The following is a 21,678-nucleotide window of genomic DNA, read 5'->3' as shown; positions in this document are numbered from 1 at the left end:
GGTGGAAGGGTTACTTAGCAACCATGTCCGCCTGTTGCTCAAGCTCTAATGCAGCAGACTGCTGTTTTGCAAGACCATGGCATCTTGGGTGGACACAGGAAACTTACCACATATGTGCGTGAAGTGTATCTGGGCATCAGAAAGAAGCTACAGGTTCATGTTGCAGAAGCCTTTCCTGTTGCAAAACATGCGCTCACATGCTTTGGAGGGATGAAATGCACAAGAGATTTGTCTATGACACCTGCAATGTTTGGGATGGCCACTACATTATAGAATTCACCCTTTATCTTGTTGAGGGTGGTGTAAATAGTGCAAAGGTGATGGATTCTTCCACCTGGGAGATGAAGGCATATGGTCCCTGTGTCAGGATAACACTGAAAGCGGGTTGAGCTATTCCTGCCATGCCACCCACTGTGGTCTGGAATTATCCACTCGCACAGAAGTGTAGGATGCTCAGGACTGGTGGTATTGAAGTGCCAATGTCTATCTGTGGCTCAAGGTTCACAGCTAAGGCATCTTGTGTGTAACATGGATGTCTGTTGCTTAAGACATTAGGATGAAATGCCTCCTCTACAGTCATGGTCTGGAGGAAGACCTGTGTGCAATAGTTGCATGACCTGTGGTGGTGTTGTATGAGAGGGAGAGTGCATGTGTGTGAGGAATTGCCCTGGCTTTTCTGATTTTTATTAGTACATTAAGTGATATGGGTGATTCCTTGTTCAAAGGGGTAATCTGCTAACCAGATCTCCCTTTGTCGCAACTCCATGCCAAAAGCATTGTGCACGTTGAGTGGGACATCAACAGGGCGAAGTCCACTCAAGCCAGGAGCAGGGATTGGTCCCCTGAAGCAGGCTAGCTTTGGACCAATCACCCAAGGACTTGCGCCTTTAAAAGTAGGGGTCTCCCACACCTTCAGCAGAATTCCCTCTGTTCCTCAAGGATCCTTTAAGGCCAAAGAGATGTTCTGAACATTCTCACCTGGGCTTCATTTGGGGCAGTTGCAATGTCCAAAGCCCTCAGCCTGAAGTGCAGAAGGAGAAGTCCAAGACAGAGTGAGAACTGTCCCCTAACCACTCCCAGGGCACATCAGGAGTGACCAGTGCTGTGGACCAGGACCAATCACTCTGCAACAAATATTCTAGCCAGAAGAGCAGACCCTGAACTGGTGTCCTCGAGTACTTTACGAAGGCCTCACAACAACCGGAGGGCCAGACACAGCCGAAGCACTGTGTTCTCCCACACTAAACCAGTTGCTCCATGTTCCCAGCATCCTGAAGAATAGGGAAGGTGCTTGTGTATGCATTCCTCCAACCACCCGAACTATTGCACTGCATCGCACCAGCTCAACAATGTGTCGTGTCCTAGCAAAGCATGTTGCCCGTTATGCCCGAAGCACCAGCTCAACGCTGGATCCCGAACTGAATCACCGGAGGGTCACTCGACAACTCTAGCCAGGGGTTACAACCGCGGCTCACCCGCCAACCCGAACCGCTGGAGCCTCACTCGCTGACCACTCCCAGTGGCTAAAGCCTGACTCGGCCTGGCCAACTTCAAATCACTCTTGGGACAACCCCAACCTGCATCCTTGAACCACTTCCGCCATTTGACCGCACAGAGCACTTGCAACGCCCGCTTGCTGCGAGGGTCTCCACGTCCTACATGCCCCCACAGTCCACTTGGACACTAGAGACTGGTTAGGATATAATCACTCCTGTTTTCAACCCAATATCCATTTTATGGTATGACCTTACCTATCACCCATGGAACTACGCTCAAAGAGCTACTTTCCTCAGTCTGTTACACCTTCTCTGTTCTTTCCTTTCGGGTGGGTTTTTGTATAGTAGTCTCTTTTCATTCCAAGTGCAGATGGCGTGTTTTATTAAAGTGCTCATATTTTTATAGAACCTTCATTGGACATTCCCTTTATTTTGGAGTGTGTTTTTGGGGTCACTACTGGTTCACCATCACACCCCTCTCGAGAGTATAGCCTTCCCTCGGCCCGCATTGCCATAAAGGCAAATAAGGAATATCTCTTGATTGTCCGTTTTATCTTTATGATTGTGTTGTGTTTTGGTTTGTAGAAGTGCGAGGGCTGAGTGAACCATTTTACCCCATCCTTCTACTCCTGCAAGGCAGAAGATGTCAGTGATGTGGCAATGTAGGTTTATGATTCACTAGCATAGGACACGGTATGCATCAGTGGTTTTCACTCCATTGTGCTCGGTTGCCTGTCAACATTTTCTATGGTGCACAGTGATGGCTATGATGGATGCGCGTGACATAAGTTGGGCCCCATGCTGTGCTACATGTCACATATAGTGTGTCACATATAGTATGTCACAGTCCGCTGCTGGGCCCCCACCTACTTGGTACACGCTCACAGCACCTGATCATGCCCTCCCTGCTCCTAACTCTGCACCTGCCGAACTGTCCCTGCTGCTGAGCCTCCTCCCGCTTCCTCATCAGTGCTGCATCCATCCTCGACTCCTACCTCCTTTCCCCTCTTCCTTCCTCTCCTACTCACTCCTCTGGCTCCACTCTTCACCTTATCTTCAACACTTCCTACCCCTCTTCTACTGTCTCCACACTTCCTATCTATCTCTCCAATCATGCTTTACTCTCCTTCTCCCTTACTCCCCTTCCTCTTCCTTCTTCTCTTAAGCCTTCCACTTCCATCTTTTCATGCAACCTTTGTAACTTTGATCCCTCTCTCTTTCTCGACTGTTGCTATTCTTCTCTCCCCTCTCTCCAAGATTTCTCTTCACTATCGGCCAATGACGCACTTGCTACTCTCTCCGCTTCTATCTCCTCTTCTCTTGATCTACTTCACCTCCTTTCCTTCTTCCGTCCAACCTGGAAAACCTCTCAACCGTGGCTCTCTCCTCAACTTCTCTCCATGCAATGTCTCCTCTGACGTCTTGAGATACTCTGGCTTAAATCTCCTTTGCTATCCAATCAAACCTCATACTTCTCTTACCACTCTCTTTATGACTCTTGCCTCTCCTCAGCAAAACACTCCTACTACTCTAACCTTCTTTAAACCCAAGCCTCCCACCCTCTTTGCATCTTCCAAACTCTCTCTCGTCTTCTCTCTCCTCCTACGCCTGATCCCTCAACCTCTTCCACCCTTTCTCCCTCTGACTTTGCAAACTTCTTCTCCTCCAAGATTCTTGCCCTTCGGCAAAAAATCAATTGCTCCTCTTACTTCCCCCCTTCCCCTTCTCCCTTCTCTCCCTCTACCTGCATGACTGACTTCTCCCCTGTCTCCCCTTCTGACATTTCCATCCTGCTCTCCAAAGCCCACCCCTCGTCTGCTCCAAGTGACCCTTTCCCCTCCCTTCTTATCCCTAAAATCTACCCTCTTCTTATTCCCTACCTAACTTCCTTCTTCAACACCTGCCTTTCCTAGGCTACCTTCCCCTCTGCTTTCAAGCATGCCACTATCTTTCCGATTCTGAAGAAACCTTCTGCTGATCCCCTGCTCACCTCTAACATCCGTCCTATCTCACTTCTCCCATTCCTCTATAAACTTCTCGAACGCCTTGCCTACTCGCAGCTCTCAACCTTTGTCACTAATCTCTCTCTCCTCCCCCCCTCTCAATCTGGCTTCCATCCTAAACACTCTCCTGAAACAGCCCTCACTTACATCCCTAACTCCGTTAAATGGCTATCCTCTTACCTTTCCTCCTGCTCTTTTACTGTTTCCTGGGGAGGCCGCTCCTCTCCTACCCAGCCTCTGGAATACAGAGTACCCCAAGGTTCGGTGCTTGGCCCTTTCCTATTCTCACTCTACACCTCCCTCCTTGCCCCTGTTATCTCCTCATTTGACATCTCTCACCATTTCTATGCTGACGATACGCAGCTCTTTCTTTCCTTCTCTTCTGACCTCCACCTTAAACTCTCTGCCTGTCTTACTGCCATTAAAAACTGGATGTCTTCTCGCTTTCTTTCCCTCAACACTGATAAAACTGAAGTAGTTTTCTTCCCCTCCAACTCCCTTCCCCCTCTCTCTCCTCCTCCTTTCATTCATTTTCCTCCTTCTAGTCTTCCTATCTCCGTCCACGCTCGCAACTTAGGCATTCACTTTGACTCCTCTCTCACTTTTTCCCATCATATCTCTCTCACCTCTCGTGCCTGTTGTTACCACCTCTTTAATATTCGCAAAGTCCGCCCCTCTATTACTTTCCATGCTACTAAACTTTTAATCTCCTCCCTTATCTTCTCTCGCCTCTTCTACTGCTCATCCTTACACTTTGGACTACCTACTTCTCATCTCTCCCCCCTCAAATCTATCTACCATTCTGCCATCCGTACCCTCTGTCTCCTCACCTCCCGTGACTCCATCTCTGCTTCCCTTTCCTCCCTTGGCTGGCTTCCCTTTCACTCCCAACTTAAATTTCATTTTCTCTGCTTAGTATTTAAATCTCTCCACGGACTCGCTCCCCCTTATCTCTCCTCCCTTCTCTCTTTCTACAATCCCTCTCGCTCCCTTCGCTCAGCTGACCACTTCCTTCTCACTGTTCCTCCTTCCCCTTGTGCCTCCTCCTGTTTCCGCTCCTTCCAACTCCTAGCCCCCCTGCACTGGAACTCCTTACCTCTCCCAATCCGCTCTATTCCTACCTTTGCCTCATTCCGCCCGTCCCTTAAATCTCTCCTTCTCCATTCCCCGCCATGAAACCCCTCCCCATCTCGCTACCCTTCCCCGTCCCTCCCCTTCTTTCACCATGACCATCTCCCTCCACTTCCCCCTCCACCCCATCCTCACCCGTTTTCCCCTCCCGTTTCCCTCCTCCGTCTCCTCCCCACCCCTCCCTCTCCATCTTCCCTTCAGTCTAATTGCTCTACTTACTGTTTTGTTGGTCTGATTCATAATTGTAAATAGCTTCTACTGTTATTTTATTAATTGTTATATGTATCCTGTTGTTAAAATGTGCAGCGTTTTGGAGTAAAGCGCTATATAAACGTAATAAATACAAATGCAAATATACGCAGTTTCCTGCCTCCCACTATCTTGCCAGGCACATATGGCCATGTATGACCCCATGTATTCAGTCCCACTCACCCCACCTGGTGTGCTGTATGGTCCTTTGGTGCTAGGTCACCCTGAGAAGTGTCCTCTTCTTCAAATGTGTCCTCTTCCATTGGCCATCTTGCTGTGCATCACTTTGAACTCAGGTGAAAGACCACTAGTCCCAGATGTGACACTGCTGAAGCCATGGTGCTGGGGTGGGTGAGCTGTTGCATTCTATCTTTTGTACCCAGTTCTGCCGGATCTGAGCTGGTGGCACTTTCTGCCGTTGTTTACGTCGGTTTCTTGATGGATGCATCCCCAGGCGTATGCACTGACTTACATTACGCCACTTAGGCTCCTCTGATAATCAGCCGATGGATGGCTGATTCTTTTCTGATGGCTTTCCACCTTTCTGTCAATTTCCGACGGCTTTCTGCCACACTAAATGAACCCCCGGGTGGTGGAGAAAACTGTGCTTTACTCAGGACTCCCATCCTAGTAGGGGCAACTGCCTGCCGCAAAGGCTGCATGGTTGTGTTGCCCAAAGATGAACAAAAGATGGACACAGCAAAGATGAACAAAAGATGGACACAGCAAAGATGAACAAAAGATGGACACAGCAAAGATGAACAAAAGATGGACACAGCAAAGATGAACAAAAGATGGACACAGCAAAGATGAACAAAAGATGGACACAGCAAAGATGAACAAAAGATGGACACAGCAAAGATGAACAAAAGATGGACACAGCAAAGATGAACAAAAGATGGACACGGCGTAGTAAATCAGTCACTTGAGGAAAGTACAATAATTGAAGCAGCTGAAGCATATAGAATATTGGAACAACACTCATTGCTTGTCTTTTTCATATATAGGTTGCACAGGAGACTATTCTGACCCATAATAAAGGGTGGGTAACGGTTTATAGTCATAATGTCGACAACAAGAATGTCGACAGTCAAAATGTCGAAAAAAAAATGTCGAAAAAAAAATGTCGACTTTTTTTTTCAATGCATTTTTTTTTTAAATGGGGGGGTTCCCCCCCCTAACCCCCCTTTTTATATTTTTTTTTTAATTTTTCCCTTTTTTTTTACTCCCGAACCCCTAAAATAAATATAGAATTAAAAAAAACGAAAGTCGACATTTTTTTTTTTGACATTTTTTTGTCGACATTTTTGTCTGTCGACATTTTTTTTTCGATATTATGACTGTCCACCGTGGGTAACTACAGATTATTTGTTTAACGCACAGACTGTCGGCAGTAACACTGGACAACATTCCTGTATTGGAAAAGCAGTTTGAGGACGCAGGATAGGGTCAAAATGTTCACAGAGGCAGGCCAATAATAGTACTCAGGCCATGCAAATTATTAAAAATCCCACGAGACCTGCAGGTAAGAGAAATGTATTTGCCCCAAAGTGACTGGTGACAAAATATTTACCAGTGCTTTTTGTAAAATGGTGCATGTCGCCATAAGCACACTTCGTGTTTGCTGCAATGCTGTCAAGCATGCACAGTGAGCCCTGTCTTTGCCATTTACTGCAAAGAAAGTGTGTTTGCAGTAAACGAAACTCGCCCTGCATAAAAACGACAAGCTAATACATTTTGCGAGTCCTGGACTGTTTTTCAACAACCAATGGACACACACAAGTCTGTAAAACGGTCCCAAACTTTGCGAGTTTCAGGTGATGCAGGTGCATTTATGATGGGGAAACTCAACTTCTCTCGGGAAGGCTGTTTGGACAAGATGTCCACCGGTGTTGCAGAGTGGTTCAGAGCAGGAGACTTTAAGTGGGCCAGGCTAGGAGGGGCAGAGCGCAGGCAGTCTCCGAAAATTGTGTTCAAGACCGGAGCCTGTCGGGGATCCCTAAAATCCCCTGGTAACTCCAGCCCACTGTAAGTTGAGGCATTTTTTCTCAAGCCTGAAGCTCACAGGTAGAAGTGAGAGATTTACGCTTTAGTAAAAAAGCATAGCCTTTTCTTCTTTTGTATCGACCCCGCCAAGCACCTCTTTAACTGGAGATGCAAGGATCATCACCCTGCACCCAAGTGCGAGGGTGATGATCAGTGCAAAGGGATGCCTAGCAGGGGCTTGGAGCCACAATTAAACAGCAACACTTACCTGACCTGAATGCCGCTTGTTAGGCCATGGCCCTTTTGCAAAATCGAGCCGGGGCGGTGGCCAAAAAGGGGCGTGGCCTAACAGGCAGCATTCAGGGCAGGGAAGTGTTACCTGATAATTCAGTGTCAAGCCACCTCCCCAGCCCCCTAATTTTGGATACCACTTAAAGCACTGGTCCAGGGTGAGATAATCGAGTGCAGAGGTGTGCTGGCCAATGGGGACCCTTTTGCCCACCCTCCGTGTCCCAGTAGTGACCACCTCTTTCAATCCACTAATACATTTGTCAAGTAGGAGCTCTGGGATTTGTACCTGTGACATGAGGACGAAGCACGACACTGGGGAAAAAAATCACAGGAGATCCCTTTACAAGTAGCGAGAAGTATCCTACTCCCCCTTCCCCAGACCATCACAATTTAACATTTGCACTTAGATACAAAAAGATGAGGTGAAAACCAACAACTATCACTACTGCCGTCGGCTTACACATGTCATTGTTCAGTGTAGCTTTAAATGTCTTAGCGAATGCCCGCATTGCACTGAAGTTAGTGGTCACTTTGTGGGGGCTGATTAACATGTCTTGCATCTAAAATACAGGGGAGAAGGGCCAAGCCGCAGGCACAATGCGGTTATACAGAATGTGTTAGGAAATAGAGAACGCTATCACGTAGAACTATTTTATGCCCATAATGTACTGAAATAGGACTAAGGGCCTTCATTTAATTTGCTTGAGGTATAATTTGCCAGCGACTTCTAAACCAACGTCGGAAGCGAAAGCGAAGCGCATAGAGGGTACGAGGTACTGAGCACTGAGTCCCATGATTCCAATTGACAAAGAATGAAGGAACTCTGTGTCCTGTGAGAAGGACACTCGGCCAAGATTTCAAATCCACTTAGCCCAAAGAGCGATTGAATGGTGAAGAAGGATCCCCGCTGGAGACAAATGTGACCAGACAGGAAAGGCCTGATACGGTGGTCAGTCAAAATGTCGAAAATAAAATGTCGAATTACAATAATGTCGAAAAATAAATGTAGAAAAAAAAATGTCGAATTCCCTTTTTTTTAATTATATATTTCTTTTGGGGTCCTGGAATAAAAAAAAATAGGTAAAACAAAAAAATAAAATTAAAAAAAAGGGCGGTTAGGAGGGAACCCCCCCATTTCGAATAAAAAACGTCATAAAATAAAATTCAACCTTTTTTTTCTACATTTATTTTTCGACATTTTGACTTTCTACATTTTGTCTTTCTACATTATCACTATAAACCACCTGATACATCTAGTGGATTACTAATATTTCTACCATCTGATGCTTAACCAAATTACGGCGGGAAAGACATGTAGGTGAAGTTGGATACATCCTAAATATCTGAATCGCCCCCACAGATTGGATAGTGGAGGTGGTGTGGCTCACCCTACCATATGAAACAGGATATAAAGAGGTTCCTGTTTCTTCTGTCCTGAAGAAGGTTGATTAACTATGGGTCTTGACTGAAACAGTCTGGTGACAACTGAAATACGTGTAGAGATAAACCTTTGAGACTAGAGTTACCAAGGGAAACAGATTTAGCAAAATAGTGTACACGCGTGACCAACAAAAATGGTCAGAGAGATAGTGAGCATGAAGTGGGAGTATGATGAAGAATGAGAGTGAACGAATGGTGGGAGATTGTAGAAGTGAGCTGCAATGTTGTATTTAATCGAACTTGTGATAAAAATTCTTGTAAACTGATGTTTGTAAATCCTGCCTTTAAAATAAATATTTTGTTGAAATTGAAGTGGAATTTGTTTTCGATATTTGAAGAAATTGTTTATCAGTATTTATGAAGACATATACACATTGTAAGAGGTCATCCACCTTCCCCACTGGTCCATAGTTTTGCGCTTTGTGATTTTCTCAGGCCCGTAAGCCCTCAAAATGGCATTGGATGGGTACAAGTAAGTAGCGACCTGTGTATATACAAACTATTTCTTTCAGGAGAGTTGAGACGTTATATAATTTATAATCAAGACCCAGTCTTATAATGTTGGTTGAATTAATGTTAGGCTTATTATGAAGTGTAAATTGCATGACATTCATGAATAGGAGTTATGATTCATGAATGCAGAGGGTTATTTCCATCTTTGTTCCCCTCGTAAATGGGAGTGCACGCACGTGGTTGCATTTCATCTAAGGTTTCCTGTTCAAAGGCCTCAGATGGTATAGTCTTTATGGCTACTGTGACTGTGATCCTGTTAATATCAGAAATAGTACAAAATAAGGCATTCAAATAGAGGCCCAGTGCTGCAGTTAAGTGAATGAAAAATGCGTTATTTGCTCTGCCAAACGTGAAATGTGCTCTTTTATGTTTAAAATCTCCCTGAGATTGAGCAAAACATTTCTTAATGTGATGTTGGTGCAGTTTGGTTGCGTTGTTATATTAAAGCTTATTAACAATGCTGGTATAGCTTAGTTGTTCTGTTGCAAGTCAAACGCCACTTTAAACAGGTATAGTGTTGTTGATCTTTGCAGTGTTTGCAACACTGTCCCTGCATTTAAGTTGTATCTGTAGAAAACGGGTAAAAGTGGTGTCACACGCACAATTGTGAACATGAATAAGAGTAACAATGTCAGATGGGTTAGAGCAGAAGGCATAGATGCTGTAAAATATTGTTTTTCAGTGAAAGGGAGCTCTGCTGAATTGCCCGCTACTGTCATGCTGGACTCTCTGGAACCAGTTGCAGACATTACAGGCACTGTTAACGTTTTTGGTAGAATTGATGATAGGTTCACAGAACGTGCCAAGATTTCTGTTAGGGGCTAATGCATTTGATGATCACCCCTCGCCCCCAAGTTCTCAAAGAAATCAAAGGAAGGCAGCCAGGAAAGACCCTTAACCTCCATTCTGCGAATTTGTTGCCAGAAACAGCAAACCTGATAGATGCAGAGAAGAACTTCCCAGTAACCACTGCAGAAGATGCCTTTCACCTAGCAACAAAAAAGGTGATTTCGGCCCCTAGCGACCAATTAGTGCATGCTAGATTGCAGTCCTTTTCAGGTGATTTGCCTATCCTCAAACAACTCCCCCTGAATAATGCCAGCCACAAGACATCTAAAACCCTCTCCCTGAAGTCATATTCCAACTAGATGTACCTCACCTCTGATCTCCTAATCCTCCTTGGTAGATAGTCTGTTAATGTGCCGGGTGCAGAGCTCTGTTTGTACCCTGAGGTTTACAGGTTCCAATCACCAGTACGATAGCCAAGAAGCATTGGGTTTTAACTTGCCTGCTGCAGAGATCTGTGTGTGACCTTTAGGTCACAGGTTTCAATGCTGTAGGATAGCTCAGCAGGCTAATGTGCCTACCCTAGAGATCTGTGTGTGGCCTTCAAGTCACAGGCCCCAATTCCAGGAACATAGCTCCTTCATCTGAAAAGCTGGCTAACTCACTATCCACCTGAATATCTCCAGTAGAATGCCTGAATAGAATCCCTCTACTTCAGGCACCTATTAGTGAACACAAGGTTTCATTTTCAAAGAGAATCTGCAACAACTTCATCATTCACCAACGTATAAAAAAGGCATTCGATGAAGAGATGCCAGCAGAGGAGGTCAATGGCATTCAGATGCATGTCACAAGCCATCTGCCTTGTATTAGTCAAGATGAAAGGTTATTGAGAGTATGCACAGCTAAATAAAAAAATGAATTGCGATAGGATAGCATAGAGAGGGAATATTAGGCGACATGTCATCTCTTCCCTCTTGTGAAGAACAGCTGCAATTACACACCAAAGAAATTCAAATGTCTTACATGAACAGAAATCGCACTTTAAATGTGCAAAAACAAAATTAAGCCTTGCATCTCTTTAGCTATGTTGTAGATACAATTCAGTTCGATCAGAATCTTGAAACAGAATATGTCATCATTTTGGAAATGGCTTAAAATAATTGTATAATTATAAATTATTATCCAATTTCGTCATATCAAAATAGTTGCCTTGACACGTAGAACTGTACATATAAGTTTCTTTACGTTAGCATAGATGAGTCCAAAATTATTTGATGGAAATAACATTTTTGTGGGTTGTACAAAGGTTGAAAGAAAATATGTCACTATACATTGTAATTAAGAATTCTGGCTATGAAAACGATTGAATTCAACATTCAATTTCGAACATTTGGGCACGCTGTGCAATTTGACAGGTGTCCCTTTTTAACGTGACAGCAAATAAGAGGCAGAAATCCCTGATAAGTGCCACGGTTGGTACATCTTATTTCTTTTGCTGTTACTGGGAAAGTATTTTTCCTTTTATTTATTCAAGGCCTCATATTTATTATGTATAAAATTGGCAACCCCAACTACCTCCTCCTACCCTCTCCTCTGCATTGAGCCCTAAGTATGGTTGAGTCGTGAACTTTATAAACCTTATACTCTGTATCGTTCTTCTCAGCTAGGTCCACTGTCACAAAACCCAAACCCAAATAAGTGGGCTATTGCGCCTGCTGCTGAAATCTGTATAGAAGCTGCAGATCAAACGTTTTACTTTCAGCAAGAGCAAGGCTGTGTCAATATTTCATTCTTTAATGGTGGGCACTATAGGAGCCTTTGATTTGTCCAGCTGTTAGGACAGGGCTTACCTGCTGTCCTGATGAAAATAAAAGAATGGCTATGGATATTTCTCCTGCCAATCCTCTCACCAACAGAAGAGCTGTGTACCCTCCAAAAAAAACCAGAACATACAGGGGCGCAGTTTAACAGATCACTCCCCCGCCCAATAACAGAAAAGTGTGCATTACATTTAGTAGGCGTTCTATAAAGGGTCATGTCCAAAACAGGGTCACTTCACGCCCTGAAGTTCTGTCTGGTTTGTGTATTATGCATTTTACTTTGGAAAAGTATAGAGCGCACACCTAGCTTCTGGAAGCAAGATAGTGCTGTAAATCTGGATGTGATACAAGCATACCGCAGATGGTTACAGGGACAACCAATTCTTATAGTTTAGCAGTCATTACTGGCATATCATTTGGGGTAGCAGCAAGCAGACTTTGTTATTGTTCGGAACATGTAACAGTGCTGAAAGGGGAGGGGGCACGGGCTGTAGAGGGTGGTCCTCATGGGGAATACTGGGCTACGTAGCTACCTGGGAAGTCTCTAACAAGCTGCCAAAAATTTAAAATATATGAATGACTTTCTCAGGACAGAAATTAGAAGCTTTTTTCATATATTATCCCTTTACTAATATTAAGTCAACCATTCCTTTGTGTATGTGGCAAAGTAACATTGGACAGGCCTGGTGGGAAGGCCAGAGATACTCTGGGGCCTGGGATACCCACAAGCAGCGCAAAGAGCTACTTTTTAGTTGTAGATGGGGGAATCGCCCAGAGTCCCACTCCCCTTATGCAGGACTGCCAAGGCTACTGAAGACAAAGAGGGGGTATAGGATCCACCCATAGACAGAATTCCCCAAGCTCACAGGCGCCCAGGCTTGCACAAATGACAGTTTAAAATTTGATTTATATGCAATACGGAACTCTTCCATGGCCTCTGCAGGACAGTCAAAGTAAAGAAAGGGGAATGAATAGCTCTCCCAGCCGTTCACAAGCTGCAGAGCTTGTTAGGAGGAAACGTTTTCTATTAGTTTCACACATACAGACAAGTGGGCAACACGTGATCCTGTTCTCACTGGGCACCTGGGGTGGACTGGCCTATAGGGAACTCTCGAGATTTCCTGGTAGGCCTCTTCACCCTGGGCCTCTTTTGTGTGGTATTTCCAAATGTTCTCGTAGGAAAAGGGTTGGGCTTGCTGAAAATGTGTAATAGGGGGCCACTAAACTCTGTTCCAGACTAGAAGCTGTGCAGAACCACGCACATCTTCTGCCTGAACTCATGGATTTAACCCCTCTGTCAATCAAGGAAGAGAGAAAAACATACCACCTGGGAACACTTATGCAGGAGCAGGGAACACATGGGAAAAAGGAAATGAAAGACTGCGCCTTGAAACACTTGTGTACAGGCGCATTTTAAATAACACATAAATCAATTAAAAGGAATACTAGTCAATCCTGTGACACACGGGCAATAGGGAAATTACACAGCTAATCCCCAACATTAATGGATATTTAGGGAGGGTGTAAGCATATAAAAGAAGGCAAGAGAGAGCAGGATTGGACACATTTGTGTAAGGGTATTCCTAAAGTGGAGAAAGTCTACCCAAAGAGATGTAGAAAGCCCACCCGGCTGAGGGTTTTATATAGAAACCCGTCTAAGCTAGCATGGGGTGCACACTGCTGATAGCCTGTTGAAGGCTTTACCTCATATCCTGGTAGGAGCCAGAGATCATCAGCCAACAACCCAAGCTTGCTGAGGGTAAACCCCAGGAGGGTGAGTCTTAGCTTGGGTGACAATTGCTTCAGCCAAGCAACGATTGTGGGAAGGGGGAGAAATTGTTGCTGGTAACAGTGATGGCAGTGACCTGCCAGGGAGGAAGGCATCACAATTTCTGCTGGGAAGGTTCCTCCTAAAGCCAGGGGAAATAAGATGCACTTGCTGGCAAGCTTGTGCTGTGCTTAGCTCAGACGTGTAGAAAGGGCAGAGTGTGGGCATTTCTAACTTGGAAAGAAATAGTCTGGCACTATATCCCTGTTACTACGAGTGTGTCAAGAAGTGTGATGTGTGTTGTATCCCTGGGAATATGAGTGATCCAAGAGATGACCTGGGTATTGTCTCTGGCAGGGTTTTCCACTAGAATACGGAACCTGGACATGAGGTGCTTCTTGAAAGGGGACCCTTACACTTTCTTAATTCTTCCTCTTAGCACTTTCAGTATATTTTCCATTTATTTTTAGTTGTAAATGCTTCCCTCTTGACCCTTAGGTATTCATCCCATCTCAGTCTCAATGAACACTTCAAAGTTTATAGATCGACCCCCTTCTGTGCCTCTCACAGAATGTTTAGCCAGAAACTCCATCACCCCCACCCATCACAGTCCCTTGCCTCATTTCAGCTGTAAGCCAAACAGTAACGCTGATCAGGAGGCTAACAGAGGAGGCTTTTCTTCTATATAAACATGCAGAACCAAACCATCAACAGATGAATAACCCCACATGACTTCACACCTCCTTGCTCCAAATACAGTTTAAGAAATACATCTTGATGTAGTGATACCAGGCTGGTAAAATATTCATGATTATGTTTACATTTTATAACATGTATAGTATGTCAATTTGTCACAATGCAAGGCACTTTCTGATCCTGTGAAAGCTATGTATTTGTATTGAATTTGTCAGTGCAGAATGAGTGTAACTACTATCTGGGTGTTGTGAAGGCATCATGAGTCAGACACAGACAACAGGTTTAAGTTCTTTCAACAAAGTTTTATTAACTCAAAAAGGCAGGGTGGAATAACGCCTAACTTGCCCTATGCTAAGGTAGGATTTCCCTACCTAAAATAAAACTAAGGATAGTCTGCTCCAGGAAGTCCAATGTAAAACTTCTGTCCGAGTCCAAAACCTATACTTGCCATCTCGACTAACTGCATACAATGCGTAGAGATGCCAGCACCAATATGAATAGCGTTAAAAAAAAGTTCAGAGCTTTTTTTTAGCTCTTTGGCCTGTGATCCACTCCCCTTCCCCAAGTTCAAAGTAGTTCATCAAGCTCAGCAGTTCCCTTCCCCAAGAGTTCAAATCTTACAGCTTTCAAACAAAACAACACAGGGGGTTTCTTGCCCAAGAGTTCAAATCTTCCAGTTTTCAAAACAACACTGACTTCAAAATCACATGGTCTTTGCACAACATAAGCTTCTTTATAGGTGTTTTCAGTGGCTTTTCCATTCAGGGGGCACCCGGTCTAGCCGCGTGTGTCGGACCACGCGGTCCACTCATTACAGGTCATGCAACCGGTACCCCCGCTTGACTGATTTTCCATTAACACCAGTCCATTGCTTCTCTACAGCGATGAGGTGTGCCTGAGTCACATGTGTCACACTCTCCTCACACAGTATTGTGGCTTGGTTAGCCACCCTGCACTTGTTACACTTTAGATCTGCTTTAAATTACTTTCATATCTTTTGGTATTCTAAATGCATTGCTTTAATTTCTTTTGGTAATCAGAGTGCCTTATCTTTGTTTTAGCTTGCACAGCAATGCGTGTTTTCCAATTATATTAATGTCCACAGCTTTATTTCTATGACCGCCGGTCACCTTGGTGTTCCCCCCATCTGATTTCACTCAGTGGTTGGACTTAAGGCTACTTGCGAGGTCCTCCGCCGCCACAGGTTTCCTTCTCTCCATGTGGTCCCTTGTGTCTTCTCCCAGCGGCCTTCTGTGGCTCGTGCACATCCCCAGTGCTTCCTCTGCAACGCAGGACTCACACGTCTGCTTCCCTCGGTCTCGCCGGCATCCTTCTTGCGGCATGCCACCGGTCTCCAGCGTCCTGTACCTTCACTTCCCGCTGCATACACTCTGCACTTTTCCACACTATATTCTCTTATCCAACAATTGAGAGAGAAGGTCTGCTCGTTTTGGAGATCCGAGAGTGAGAGAGTGAGAGAGCGAGAGAGAGGCTGACGTTCATGGGCAAAGCCCTGGAATGAGCCTTTGGAAGAAATCTGGTATATAGGAGGAGCCAATGATTATTGACCCTCCCCTTCCCTGCTCCATCTACTCATTACAACTACCTCTGCTTCCTTTTGCCCTACTTGCAACAAGCTGGGTATGTCCTCTATGTACAGCACTCCATTGCTTCGCAGTTAGGCTCACACTGTATACATCCTATACATGCTTGCATGCATACATACATAACTGACTGGACTAAAGACAAATAGACAACGAATCCTTAGCCTAGCTAAATGCCCAGCTTGTCTTGAGAGAGAAAAGAAGGGATGGGGAGAAGAAGAGAGAATTAAGTGAAATGATCATCCTTTGTGCTCCCCAGGCCAGTCTGGCATAGACACCCGCAGTCATCCGAATGCCACTGGGTTTTATCTCCCATTGCATATTACTCCTTGCTCGCTCGCCGAAGCTTCTCCAAGAGTTCTGGGTCGCTTGTAGATCTTTTCCTGATTTGTGAACCACCCCATAAAACAGAAAAAAACTGGGGCGTTAGCCAAATTGAAATGCAAAACAAAAAAGCTTTTATATAATATATTAGATGGGTCCTTAAAGTTATGCGCTCTAGCATTTTCTCTTTCCACATCCCCCTAATGTGGACTTCACTGCTTTTTTGCAGAAAAAAACTGTTTCCTATGTCTTACCTTCTCTCAGAACATATTTTATGGTGCTTATACTCACATCAGTAACAGGATAAAGGGACCTCCGCTCTTTTCTGGTATCTACCCCCACCCCCACATGCATCCTGTCCTCCATAATATCCTCGTTTCTTTTTAATAGTTGTATGTAGTGGGTGAACATGAGCAAATGGCTGGACTGTGGAAATGTGGCAGAGCATCTATGTTGGTCCACAGCTAACTTCATCCAGATAAAGTACCAATTCTGTCCTAGATGTTTGTATGTAGTGATATTCAAAAAAGGTTAAGATACAAGGGAATTCGTTATTTTACCTTGATTCCCTGTTAATCTTAGGAAGTTTTCACTAGATGTCATAAGTTTATAGGATCTGAATTCAACATCAATGTTGGATGTCAACACGACTTTCAATCAGGAACTTGACATGATTAGTGCGTGGGTGAGGGCACAAGCTAATTCAGCAAAGGCTTTGACAAACCTAACCTGACTTCTATGAATTGGTGGACCCCTGGTATAGGGAGTATCAGGGATGTCATTTAGGGGTCGCAACTGCGACCCCTGAGGTCGCCCTTGCTATCCCTAAAAAATGTGTTTTTAAAATAAAAAATAAAAAATGCAAGGTCCTGGGCTCTGGCCTGGCCATGTGGCTCTTTGCTTCTGGAGTGGCTGGCATTCTTTTTCAGGCCTCTTAAAAATATATATATATTTTTTAAAGAACAGGGGTCCCACAAGTCTAACACTATTCATAGCTGGACAGCAAACATTGCCTGCAGTATAATGTTAACTAGTACCATACCCGGAGACAACCACAAGCTTAGCCCGCGCCAAATCTAGACAGAAATGTGGTTGTTAGCATATGCCACACTTAGATGGAATTCTCAAGATTAGCCCGCACCAAATCTAGACAGAAATGTGCTTGTTAGCACATGCCACACTTAGATGGAATTCTCAAGATTAGCCCGCGCCAAATCTAGACAGAAATGTGATTGTTAGCATATGCGACACTTAGATGAATTTGCACGCTTAGCCCGCGCCAAATTTAGACAGAAATGTGATTGTTTGCATATGCCACACTTAGATGGAACTCTCAAGCTTAGCCCGTGCCAAATTTAGACAGAAATGTGATTGTTAGCATATGCCACACTTAGATGGAACTCTCAAGTTTAGCCCGCGCCAAATCTAGACAGAAATGTGACTGTTAGCATATGCCACACTTAGATGGAATTCTCAAGCTTAGCCCGCACCAAATTTAGACAGGAATGTGATTGTTAGCATATACCACACTTAGATGGAATTCTCAAGATTAGCCGTGCCAAATTTAGACAGAAATGTGATTGTTAGCATATGCCACAATTAGATGGAACTCTCAAGCTTAGCCCCCGCCAAATTTAGACAGAAATGTGATTGTTAGCATATGCCACACTTAGATGGAACTCTCAAGTTTAGCCCGCCCCAAATCTAGACAGAAATGTGACTGTTAGCATATGCCACACTTAGATGGAATTCTCAAGCTTAGCCCGTGCCAAATTTAGACAGAAATGTGATTGTTAGCGTATGCCACACTTAGATGGAATTCTCAAGTTTAATCTGCGTCAAATCTAGACAGAAATGTGTTTGTTAGCATATGCCACACTTAGATGGAATTCTCAAGTTTAATCTGCGTCAAATCTAGACAGAAATGTGATTGTTAGCATATGCCACACTTAGATGGAATTCTCAAGCTTAGCCCGCGTCAAATCTAGACATAAATGTGATTGTTAGCATATGCCACACTTAGATGGAATTCTCAAGTTTAATCTGCGTCAAATCTAGACATAAATGTGATTGTTAGCATATGCCACACTTAGATGGAATTCTCAAGTTTAATCTGCGTCAAATCTAGACAGAAATGTGATTGTTAGCATATGCCACACTTAGATGGAATTCTCAAGTTTAATCTGCGTCAAATCTAGACCGAAATGTGATTGTTAACATATGCCACACTTAGATGAATTCTCGAGCTTAGCCTGCATCAAATCTAGACAGAAAAACAGGGAGCAGAAGAGCGCGGGACAGGGATGAGCGCGGGGCGGGTATGAGCTCGGGGAGCGGATGAACACTTAGACCAGATGAGCACGGGGAAAGGATTAGCACTGGAAGCAGATGCATAGATGCATAGAGCAGATGGGCGCGGAGAGCGGACGAGCGCAGAGAGTGAAAGAGCACGGGGAGCAGATGCAAAGAGCTGATGAGTGCGGGTGAGTGCGGGGAGCGGGTGAGTGCGGGGAGCGGATGAGGGTGGAGAGCGGATGAGGGTGGGCAGTGGATGAGGGTGGGGAGTGGATGCGCGCGGGGAGCTGATGAGTTCAGGGAGCGGGTGAACAGATGATTGCGTAGGGTGGGTGAATGCGTAGAGCAGATGAAGGTGTAGTGCATGCGAGGGGTTAAAGTATGGACAAACGCCTGAATGTGGGAACAGACTGGGTGCATGGAGTGGATAGGAGTGCAAGGAACAGACTGGAGCGCACTGAATTGCGTGAAGTACATAGTATGGTTTGGAATGCAGAAAACGTTTGAATGACCATATAACCCATCATATGCTTACTCTCTCCTTACACCACCACTCAACTAGAACACAGAGATACTATGACACCATTCGGTATAACTGTTCTCATACCAACATCCGCCACATACTCCACATCACTCTATGCAAACACTGCTGGTTACACACCCCCAGCCAGGCGTTCTCCTCAGGCCTAACACAGCCACATCCGGTCTGGATAAATCCTGCCAGAACGAACACATACTCCTGATCCCTCAACCACCACACCTACCGCTAAGAAGCAGCTATTGCATGAATACCGCACAAGCTGCACACATACCTGGTGCCCACACGCACCTTTGACTCTCTCTACTCCCTCTACTGATCTGAACTTCGCTTCCCAAGGGCGTTCAACCTACCAGCGCCTTCAGACCATACCAATGGTATATAAGGCGCTATATAAATGCAAAATAACATAACATAACATAACTTTCAGCAGTGACCCTAAATAAGAAAGAATGGGAATAGCAAAAAATGTGTCTTTCTACAATTCTATACAATAATTGCTAGACTCATTAAAGGGTTATTTCAGGAACACTTCAGGGGGTGAGTCACTGATTTAGTCTGTTCTTAAACACCTCAACTCAGCCTTTCATCCTTCTGAGGTCGCGATACATGAGTACCAACACAGGTTGGCTGATATTGTATGTATATTTGTTCTACATAAAGTGCTTCAGCGTAAGTGCTATATAATAGCACATCATTATCATTTGGCCATGCACATCTGCTTGCATTCACAGTAATTTGGTAATATGAGCCTATACACACTGATCTTAACGATACATATGGCGATCCATTCTTGTATGAAATATATATCAAATCATAGTGATATTGTAACCATATTTTTCATAGCGTGCTTAGGACCAATGGCTATGTGAGGCCACTTCCTGTTTTGTCAAGGGGTGAATGGTTGTGTTCCAAGGCTTCCAGTGATATCACTTCGGTGTGGGGTCAAATTACATCACTTCCTGTGATGTCATCAGAGGTCAAGGGTCATGCAATGTCACTTCTGCTACCCCTGGCATGTTGGTGAAATGACGTCCTTGGGGAGTATACTTACTATTATTTGGTCCAGGACTCCTCTTATAGAATAACCTAGTGGTTGGTAACTGCAGGCATCTTGATAATCACTCTGAACATAAACAACACTGCCTCATACACTTTTAGACCATTCGCCTAGTGTTCAAAATATCACTGCTTAGGGAATGGCCCAAGTTGTAGATTTAAGGATGTCAGGGTTCTATGTTGTTTTGCCGAAGTAAATTATCTCGTTGCAATTTACTTTGACAAAATGAACTTTGATTTATTTGATTTTTGCAAATGGGGTGGTCCCTCCGTACCCTCCTTCCCTGCTACTACCACCCTCCGCCCACCCTTTCCATACTTAGTAAACCCCTAACTCTAAAAAAAATATACAAAATGACTTTCCTCACCAAGGAATGTTGCCAAAGTAAATTACAACAAACTAATTCACTGAGGCAAAAGAACGGTATATGGGTGTCAGACCTAGCATTACAAACAATACTTCAGGTAAAGTTGCCCCGTTTTTTTAGACTCACAAAGGGTCAGTTGTCAGTCATGCACTTGCATAGAAAGTCTTTAAAGTGTATCTCACAGACGTTGTTAAAGAAGTTGGAGTCCTTGAAGAAATACAAAGATTCCTGAATAAACTGGAGCTATACGCCTTGTTCTCCTTGCCAATGTCTGCTTTGAGCTGTGCACAGGACAGTCCAAGAGATTGATTGTCCTGAGCACTGACAACGGGCATTCAGCATTCATACAGAAGTCACATTCCAATTAGGTCTGGCAACAGATAGCTTGCAGTCTGTTCAGATCTAATGCTTACATAGCTCACATAGACTCTGCTGTTACTTAGTAAAATGATGAAACTTGAAGTGCTTATGACTGGTCTGTTGCATTGAGTATTTGATTTATGGTTGAATCCAGGACATTGCCCAGAGTGTGCATCCGAATGAAAGTGTTCATGTGAATGCACAGTGCATGCAACTGCAATAAAGTGACTCTGTGAAGCATGCTTTGAGACTCTTTCCAGTTACCCCCTTCCAGCAACCCAACGGCACTGCCTGCAGTTTCTTCTCCTGGAACAGGTATGTGGTGCTTCAATAGCAGTTCAGGACAGAATGGACTGCCAATAACATTGCATGGTTCCATGTCAGGGGACCCACAGCATTAAACATGAAACTAAGTCGGGGCGAATAGGCTCATCCTGCCAACACCATCACGAGTGAGTCCAGGGGAGCATCTCTATCCTCCCTGCAGTGCTGATGATAGCAAGAAGGGTGGAAAGTTAAATAGTTATGTATGTTTCCACCTATGAAGTGGTCTTTCGTCCATGTCTTGCCCGAGTCCTACCTTCTGCTGTGACGCTAAAGCTATGACAAGTATTGTTACTGAGAGGAGACGCAGCACCTCATATTTCCTGATTCCTATTTCCCTTCCCGGAGCACAAGCATGAGGCCAGCCAACTTGAGTCTTCAGCATGGGGTCAGTGGGTATCATATCTAGTAAAACATTTTTTTAAAAAGACCCATGCAGCAGAATTGATGAACACTCCAAAAGAAGCAAATAAAGTTCCACAACATTATTCCTAGACATTTTTAATTAATATCATGAGGTAAAAAGTAAAAGGCAAAGTGCATAGTGCATCCATAAACTAAGAGCATCAAACACTGTTGGCTACACAAACTCATTGACCCAATCACCATTCATACTCACACACA

This window comes from Ambystoma mexicanum, chromosome 12 (genome assembly GCF_040938575.1).
Source record: "Ambystoma mexicanum isolate Mex_15411 chromosome 12, UKY_AmexF1_1, whole genome shotgun sequence".
Classification (NCBI taxonomy): Eukaryota; Metazoa; Chordata; class Amphibia; order Caudata; family Ambystomatidae; genus Ambystoma; species Ambystoma mexicanum.
Note: the sequence above shows the minus strand (reverse complement) of the source record.